Here is a 9288-nt window from a genome sequence, read left to right on the forward strand (position 1 = left end):
AAAGATAAACCAGAAGAAGCTGAAATCAACAAATTGACTCATCCCTGCCAGTAGCATCACTGATTTAGCCTTAGAAAACTGCTCCTCTAGTCTAGCCCTGACTAGATGAATTGCCCCTGTCATTAGTTGTGCTGTATCCTCCTTACAAAAAGACCCCATAGCTCTTCATTTTCTTTTCTTCCAAGTGCTTGCTTGTAACTGTTGAAGGAAATGCTGTTATGTTCATAATTGTTCATATGTTTTACTAAGACATTATTAGGTAATTACTTAGGACAAAATGAAAGAAAATAGCTTCTGTGGAAGGAATGATAACGAGTATAAAAGTTTCCGCTGATGATTCACAACTGTTCTTACAGTTCATAAACATCAAGTGTGTTTACAAGCTAACTAGACAGCATTAGAAAGAACATTCAGCCTCCCAGGCTGTATTATTTTTTTGTGGGGGTGGGTGGGCTCTGATTATCCTCATTATTTCACTGTGACCATGTGACAATATTCCTAAATTGTTAATATTCTTCTATACTTTTTAAGGTTGTAACTCCCACCTTTATTCTACTCATTGTTAAAGGTAGAATAGATCAGGTGCAACCTGCCCATATGACTGGGTTGCCCCAGCCACTCTAGGTGGCTCCTAGCATATAGAAATGTATTAAAAAACCTATACAGGGTTGCCTTCAGTACAGCTTGTGGGTTGGATAACTCCATATCCTCCAACACCTATCTGATGAAAATAGAGACTTCCTACCATACCCACCAACAGGGCTTATTCCCCAGCCAGAACTCACTGGAACTCAGTTCCAGCATGTCTCAGGTGAGTGCCATTGCCAATATAAGAGAACACGGTAAGTTCCAAAATATACCACCCGCATCGTTCTACCTGGGCGCTGAGGTCCAGCGCCAAGGGTCTTCTGGTGGTTCCCTCACTGCAAGAAGCCAAATTACAGGGAACCAGGCAGAGGGCCTTCTCGGTAGTGGCACCCACCCTGTGGAACGCCCTCCCACCAGATGTCAAAGAGAACAACAACTACCAGACTTTTAGAAGACATCTGAAGGCAGCCCTGTTTAGGGAAGCTTTTAATGTTTGATGCATTACTGTATATTAATATTTTGTTGGAAGCCGCCCAGAGTGGCTGGGGATGCCCAGCCAGATGGGTGGGGTATAAATAATAAATTAGTATTTAATTGTTATAATAGCACTGCCCTCCAACATTTTTCCAATGAAAATAGGGACGTCCTAAGGAACAGCAGGACATTCCGGGATCAAATCAGAAACCAGGATGGCTTCTGTAAATCTGGGATTGTTCCTGGAAAATAGGGACACTTGGAGGGTCTGGAATTCACATATCGAATGTGAAAGCCACTACCGACATAAGGAGGAGGTGGTGTTGTGGGCTCACGTCCCCAACAATCGTGCGGGGCTGGCTTCAGCCCCGCACGACTAGGGGAATCCTTACAGCTGATAAAATTTGTGTAACTTGGTACACCAGACCCTACAGAGAAGCGGCCGTTCTGTAGCTCTCATTGAACAACCTACTACAAACTCATCAGAAAGTTGCTGTATCCTGCCAGTCATAATAATATTATTCTTGTCTAGCATTCAGCTGCTTGCCCCAGTATATTTAATGAGTATAAAATGAAAAAAATACCCAGCTGCAAAACTTATTTTTTTAAAAAAATTCTTCCACATATAAAGCACTCTAGTGGGCTTAACAACCCATCATCTAGGCAGAAGTATTTGTTATAGTGCCAGAGTTGTCCAGAATACAAGCTGTCTCTCTGCAAATGCAGACATGGCATCGCTTGTTTCCAATAGTATTGTGATATATCTGTCACTAGGCAGCATCCATTCCATTAGGCTGTAATGGAGGAGGGAGGAAGAGAGAAGCAGGCCCATCATCAACTCTGCTGAGAAGACAGCCAGCTCCTCCCATCACCTGTCACCTGGCAGCAACCATTGCATCAGATTATTTCAAAAAGCAAAATTCCTGGTGCCCACAAAGAAAGTTGTTGAGCTTTTGTTAGGAAGACCCCAAAATCAACGAGCTTTTTTGAAATTGTTCCGCTGCTTTTTCCATCACGTTGCCATACGTCCAGGTTTTCCTTGATATTTTGCCAATTCGGGAAAATTCCCCCAACGCCATTTTTACACCCGAAAACCAGGACATCTCAGAAATTTTCCTGATGTATGGCAAGCCTACATCAGACTGTAGCAGAGGAGGGAAAAGAAGTGCAGCTGAGAGACCAGAAGCTGAGAGACCAGCAGCTTTGAGGTCCTCCTGTCCTTAATTTTTTCCACCTTAGCGGGTTATTGGAAAAACATGTAACTAAGGGGTTCTTCAAGATTGTACCTCTTATAGTGCCACCCTTTCTGCTTTTCCTGATGTGTTGGGTGTGAAACTAGACCCCCCGCACTACCATAGTAATTTCATTTTTTAAAGGAGTGTGTGATCAAGCTCTGAGTTGAATAGGATCCAAAAAGCAGCAGTCTGATTGGTCCTAGAACAATAGGATTCAGAATGCAGCAGTCTGATTGGTCCTAGAACAATAGGGTCCAGAATGCAGCAGCCTGATTGGTCCTAGAACAATGCAGCAGTATGATTGGTCCACAGGAGCCACCCAATCCAGCTCAAGGTGGAAGTGAATCCGCAACCTGAATGGCCTACAGGAGAAGCTATTGCATTCACCATACAGATGACTGTGCGAGCAAACACACACCCTGTCCAAAATCCAGTGATTTGGTGGGATCCCGATCCAACCCAAGTTGACACAAGGCTGACCCAGGTCTGGGCTCCAAACTGATTCAGAGGCCTTGCACAGTGTTGAATAAGGCTTAGCCTTAAAGCATCTGAAGAAATGTGAGGGAGAGGGAGAGAGGAGGAGACACCCAGCCGGCTTGCATCTCCTCCGTCCCTTTGCTGCCAGACCTGCCCCACCCCAATTTGGGTAGCCTCAGATTGCTCTGGATGCACCTGATCTGATCCAGGAGTATGGGGTACAGTGGTGCCCCGCAAGATGAACGCCTTGCAAGACGGAAAACGCGCTAGACGAAAGGGTTTTCCGTTTTGGAGGAGCTTCGCAAAACGAATTTCCCTATGGGCTTGCTTCGCAAGACGAAAATGTCTTGCGAGTTCCTGCGGGGTTTTTTCCCTCCCCCCCCTTTTCCTAAGCCCTAAGCCGCTTATCAGCTGATCCGCTAAAAGCCGCTAAACCGCTAATAGCGCTAATCCGCTAAACTGTCAATGGGCTTGCTTCGCCACTGTAAGTGGTGGAGCATAGAGATAGAAACACAGGAAATGTTATGAATCCCTAGCTAATGTTTAAACTGAAAAGTTGATTTGCTTTATCAAAACCCCGGAAGCACAAGAGATCAAAAAGCTTCCATTACTTTGACTGACTGGCCTCCACTTGAGAGCTCAAGGGATCATGGGAAGCCATCTTTTACAGAATCACACAACTAGTCCATCTAGCCTGACTGGCAGCAGCTCTCCGGAATTACTGGCAGGAGTCTTCTGGCAGCCTTCTTGGAGATTCCAGAGGCTGAACCTGGGACCAGCTTCATGAGAAGAGCATGCTCTACCACTGAGATATGACAATTTCCCTTCCCACCCACCCCCATGAAGTGCTTTTGCCTAAACCACAATAAAATCCTCAAGATCTGCTATCTGCCTGTCACAAAATATCTTCCTTTTGCACCCTACTCCATGAAACCCGCAGAGCCAGAAATCCTGATCGCTGTAATCAACTGAGCACGTACAACTCCTTGGGAAGAGATGAAGAGCCGGAGCATGCTTTATGGTCAACGCGGGGGTGATACCAAAGAAACCAGGGAACTCCCCGGGGCACGCAATTCTCATGGCAGACATACCATTAGGACAAAATGTCACCGCATGACTTGTCCTCATTGCTGTTACGAAGTCTCCACGGCATCATGCAATCTTGCTGGTGGCCCCAGAGGGGAATCTGGGGACTTATGACAAGACGGAAGCAAGTCGGTGCTTTAGAACATTCCAGGGATGGCTTGCCACACGGAGGTAGTTTTCAGCACCATTCTTGCAGTGACAGATTGTAATGTGTGCTGTGGTATATCACTTGAGAGGATAAAAACAGAGGCAAGCCAGAAGAGGAGGAGCTGGTTGCGATCTACACCACATTTCCCTATGCAATGTATACTTTTGTAAGGCTACACCATTGTTGAAATATATTCTGTGCCTCAGTTACCTGACACAATAATAGGCCTTGCTTTGCGCACTGGGACTTACTGCCTATTAAACGCACTATGAAATGCAAGCGTAAGCTATCCAACAGCTTACTGGAGGATTTCTACTGACACAGTAAAACACAATAGAGATTTTGGTTCTTAATGGCAATATTAGGTGAACACAAAAACCTTATTATGCAGGAATTCAGACGTCACCAACAGAGACGGAAGAACAGTGAATTTCTAGATCTAACGAGGCTTTGCTACAAAATAATGCTATGTGAGGAACTAGCCAAGTGACATTTTTCAGTGTTCAAAAGTTGAATTCAAGCCTCTGTTTCCAAGCATACGCACTTGAAAGCATATTTAGAAGCCCCATGTCACGTTAAGAATAAAGTTTATGCTTCCGCAGAGAAGCTGTATTGGCAAAAATGGCTGACTGCAATAATGACTGCTTTAGAAGTGATGCAGACATTGCTATGGATGGCCTATTGTTCACCCCAATATTCTACACACACACACACACACACACACACACACACACACACCAGTTTTAAACACGCCTGTGGTTTTGTTAACTTGCTGATTTTATTCTGAAGAACTGACAACAAAGGATTTGGCGGGGAGGGGGAAGGGAGGACTCCGCTAAAAAGTCAGTTTGTTCCCTCTTGTTAACAAGCATGATATTATTCATGACAAGAGCAAAATTTAGTGCTGAGTGTCATCTCCACAGAGTCTAAAATTTGAGGAGACCGACTCCAAAAGAAACTGCAGTTTTGCAGCTGTCAACAAACTCAACAGGGGTGCCATCCACACACTCTTTTAGCTAGCTGGAGATATAAATTTTATTGGGAAGCACAAGTTCTAAAGTTTGATCTCTGTCCAACAAGTCCATTGTAAATATACATACCGGTGTCAAACTGCAAATTGCATTTTGCAAGAGGAAAGAAAAACTTATTGTAAATTGAGATCATGCCAAAACATCAAAGAAATTCTTCTTCTTCTGCAGAACCAATGGAAAATGAAAATATTTTCATTATCCTAATAGCCCTCTTTTAAGAAATTAGAATTGTTTAGAAAAAAGAACCATAAAGCTGGAGGAGGGGGATATAAGCTGTCCTTTGGAGTTAACAGTGAATGAAATCTCTTTTCTTTTGCAGTACTTGGGTTGGATCCAAACTTGCCAACAACAGAGCACCACTGGTGCTGCAAGGAGGGAGCAGGCATGTTTGACAGATTCCACTGTTGCTACTTTAATAATAATAATAATAATAATAATAATAATAATAATAATAATTGTACCCCACCCATCTGGCTCTGGGTGGCTTCCAACATATTTAAAAACATAAACAGATGTTTTCTAAAGGTTATATACTTACTCATCTCCTTGACATCTGATGGCAGGGCGTTCCACAGGGCAGGTGCCATTACCAAGAAGGATCTCTGCCTGCTTCCCTGTAGCTTCACTCCTTGCATTGAGGGAACTACCAGTAGGCTCTCAAAGCTGGACGTCAGTGTCTGGGCTGAACAGTGGGAGTGGAGACTGGTATTAACCAGCCTGACTCCTTAGCTGGTGACTCTGCCGTCTCCAGTTCTGTGTCTTCATTGACACTTGACTAGAGGGTCATTAATGCTCCTCCTCCTTCTCCACATTCCAGCTGGGGAATGTTAATAAAGCACGACACCGCCAGGTGCCTAAGGATGGAAAAGGTCACATCACTTCAGGTACAGGAAACTTTTTTAAAAGCCCAGAACTTTCCCAAGACAGAGCTGAAGGAGGAGGAGATGTCAGAAGGAAAAGATGCAAGGCACAATTTGCTGGCTTGCTGCTGTTCCATCAGCTGAGCTGCGAAGGTGGTTCATGGTGCTTATGAACATGCTGTGAGCCTCCTTATAGTGCATCTGTTTCCAACCTAAAAGTCCACATAGATGCGACAGCTATTAGGAAATGGCAGGCAAATTATATTATTAGCCCCCACATTTTTTTATTTTTATTTTTTAGAATACACTGCAGCAGACAGAAGAGGCTGTATTTTGTTTACCATAAACAAGCCGTGGATAAAAGGTGTAACCTACAGCTTTTCGCACTGAGCTTATTAACTATATGATTCCATTAGAAACACGTCTCTGGGTAACCAGCTTAACACAGTGCATTGTGGTTATGTCCAGTGAGCAAACTGAAAGGCATTTTTTTTTTGTTGAAAGCCTTTGTACTGACTCTCAAAAGTGTTATGTCTCCGTTGTAAAAATACAGCTACAATATAGTTTTGGTATTGATTTTGCTTTCACAAAGAGGAGGGAGGGAAGGGAAAATAAAGTACATGTTTGCACATTGTTCTATTGTGACATCTCTGAAATAGATGTTTGCTAGCAATATCAACATCTCTGTAACCACAGAACAGATCTGAAAGACCTGTGTAGGGATTCTCACACTCCCTTCAATTGCTCCTTGTGCTGGGCTTTCAGTCTTTCAGAATTCACCTGGAATACAGACAGAAGCGAGAGATGTAAAAAAAAAAAAACAGAGAAAGGGGTAGGAATGAAAAACAAAGAGAAAATGACAAAGATGGCCTATAGCAGGAGTGTGGGGACTTGTTGGACTCCAACTCCTATCAGACCTAGTAGACAGCATGGAAACTGTAGTCCAACAAAATCTGGAGAGTCACAGGCTTCTCACCCCTAGACCTTTCTTGAAACTCTTGTTTTCCCACAGTAGAATGCATATGGACACAAATGGTTTCATGAGCCATTGCAACCAAACATTCCAACTTGGGCATGCTCAAATTATCTTTTAAAATAAGTATAGCTTCCACTTAAATTTGTTGGTGTGTGTAATTTGGTCCATGTAGTATTGGGGTCCCGAGGAACATATGGCTTTATAAATAAAAAAACCAGCACTTTGACTTGGGTTCAGCCACTAATGGGTAGCCAGTGTAGCACAGATAGAAAGAGATTAAGTTCTTCTTCTTTTCTATGCTTGTTAATGTTAATCAAGGGATTGACAATTGGATAAGTAACCTCACTTGTTGAAAGTGGAAATGTTCATTTAATAAATGTGCAGGAATTGGTTGGTGGATAGTTGTCTGAAAAGGAGTTAAGTTTAAAAAAAGCAAGTGCAGTCATACCTCGGGTTAAATATGCTTCAGGTTGAGCATTTTCAGGTTACGCTCCGTGTCGACCCGGAAGTAGTGGAATGCGTTACTTCCGGGTTTCACCGCTTGCGCATGTGCAGACACTCAAAATGACTTCACGCGCATGCGTGGAAGCAGCGAAACGCAACCCACGCATGTGCAGATGCGCAATCGCGTGTTATGTTCTATTCAGGATGCGAATGGGGCTCCGGAACGGATCCCGTTCGCATCCAGAGGTACCACTGTAGATTGTAATGTAAGGTTATTTGTAATGTTTGAAGTTAAACTAGAGTTAACTGGGGAATATGATGCAACATCGAAGAGAACCATTGACACATTCAGGAGGGCATACAGGAAGTCAGATGTGGGAAAATGTTGTATTTGTTCAGGTTTGGGAAAATGATATTTTGTTTTAATTTAATTTAATTTAATTTAATTTAATTTAATTTAATTTAATTTGTTTTAATTAGTGATCAATTTGGGAAAAAATGAAAATCAATAAAAAAGATTTGCAAAAAACCACACAGAGGGGTTGGTGGTATGTGTTCAAATCACCTTGCCCCAGTGAGCAACCTGGCTGCTGAATCCTGCAGCAGCTGCTGTTTCCAAACTGCCTTCAAAGGCATCCCAGCATATAACACAGTTGAGTCTTACTTCAACAGTGGCAACGTGGTAACATAACAGGCATGGGCCACGCATAGAACTTATCTCCAACAGAATGAAATGGCCCAAGAGGCTCGTGGGAAATGGCATAGGGGGCACCATGGCTGCCTTGAGAAGTGATTGTGTCACTGCCTAATGGTAGGGTCACCTTGTTATTTGAACGACGGGTTCACATCATAATGCTCCACTCCTGGGTCTACCTTGCCTCTGGCATGCAACTGGCACAATCACCCGAATAACAGACAAGAGTTTCTCAGGCTTTTATGTACTTTAGAGCATGGGGCAAAATGATAGGGAGGATGGAAAGGTGCATTAATAGGATATACATTGAAAAATATGACCACAATATCATAAAACATACTTAAGGAATTTCCAATAATAAAATGCTTACCTGTTTCCTTAGTATGAACATTGCAGTCTTTTCTGTAATTTTCCAGGGCTGCTGCTGTTGTTGTTTTTCAAATCCTCTTTCTCTTGAATCCAGGCCACTTCTGAAATAAGCATTATTAATGCCACTGATTTATCATCAACTGACCTGCATTTCTGATTTTGTTGGCTATTTCTTCCTTTGTGTGAAATTTGTCACGAATCAAAGCCCTGACAATCCCCTGTATGCATATGCTTTGGGGCCCATGGAGCGTCTAGGGTAAACACTGTTGGTAGGCGGGCGGCATGTGAGCCATATTTATGCGACTGAGAGAAGGAGAAAGATATTCTTTGATCCTGACTTAGCCTGAAAAATGAATGCCATCCTCTTTTAAGCTCCAAAGGTGTGTGAAATCCTAATGCTGCACAGTAGAGGTTTGGATTAATAGCAAAGTGACGGTCATGACAGTCTAAAGAATTTAAGTGCTAGGCTTTTCACAAGGAAGATTTCTCTCTCTCTTCGCCCCCCCCCCCCTTTCAGCATCTTCTTAAGAAGGAGGTATTTTAAAGATTTGCTTTGCTGGATGGAGTGTGCCACAGAAAATCTCTAGCAGAAATGCCTTGCAAATCAGAGGAGCACATTTTTGCTTTTGTTTCTGTTGCATGGTGGGAACTAAACAGGTAAAGTTCTGGAGAGTGGCCAGCCTTTGCCTACCTCATGATCTCCAGATGTTTTGATCTGCAACTCCCATCAGCCCCAGCCAACCCCTGCTGGAGGGCACCAGGTGGTGTAGCATAGGAAAGAGAGCTTACCCCACTGTTTCAAGCCAGAAGTAATTCTTTCTAAGGGACATCAGTCCTGGCCAATTCCTTGGTTCTGCACACTGATCAAACTACACATTGTATACCAGCACATGTAATATAACAAGC

At 43.2% G+C, this 9288-nt stretch overlaps 1 long non-coding RNA gene across 1 annotated transcript; it reads right to left on the minus strand.

The window, feature by feature from the left end:
* Positions 1 to 6463: 6463 nt before the first annotated feature.
* LOC307224443 lies at positions 6464 to 8485 on the minus strand. Its single transcript, XR_013842526.1, has 2 exons — positions 8384 to 8485; positions 6464 to 6679 (listed from the first exon to the last, which is right to left on the minus strand). It is a non-coding gene; the product is annotated as an uncharacterized lncRNA (long non-coding RNA).
* Between the last annotated feature and the right edge of the window lie 803 nt (positions 8486 to 9288).

Source organism: Podarcis cretensis (assembly GCF_951804945.1).
Source record: "Podarcis cretensis genome assembly, chromosome: 1".
Classification (NCBI taxonomy): Eukaryota; Metazoa; Chordata; class Lepidosauria; order Squamata; family Lacertidae; genus Podarcis; species Podarcis cretensis.